Raw genomic sequence first — 215 nt, 5'->3', positions numbered from 1 at the left:
AAACACTTCAATGATAAGCCTCTCGTGCAGTATGGTCCTTTCATCCAATATTTCGGATATGTCATAAAGCATGGCTCAATGTTTATTTATGACATTCCATATTAATTCTCATAATTTATGACTAATCTTATGAATTTAGGAAACTAGCTTTCTTTAAATTCAGTATGCTTTGGTCAAATATTTTATACAAGTTAATCTAGAATTGAGAACAAGTG

Source organism: Theobroma umbraticum, unplaced genomic scaffold (assembly GCF_002168275.2).
Source record: "Theobroma umbraticum cultivar Fairchild unplaced genomic scaffold, ASM216827v3 scaffold_67.0, whole genome shotgun sequence".
Classification (NCBI taxonomy): domain Eukaryota; kingdom Viridiplantae; phylum Streptophyta; class Magnoliopsida; order Malvales; family Malvaceae; genus Theobroma; species Theobroma umbraticum.
This window is presented reverse-complemented; position numbering follows the sequence as displayed.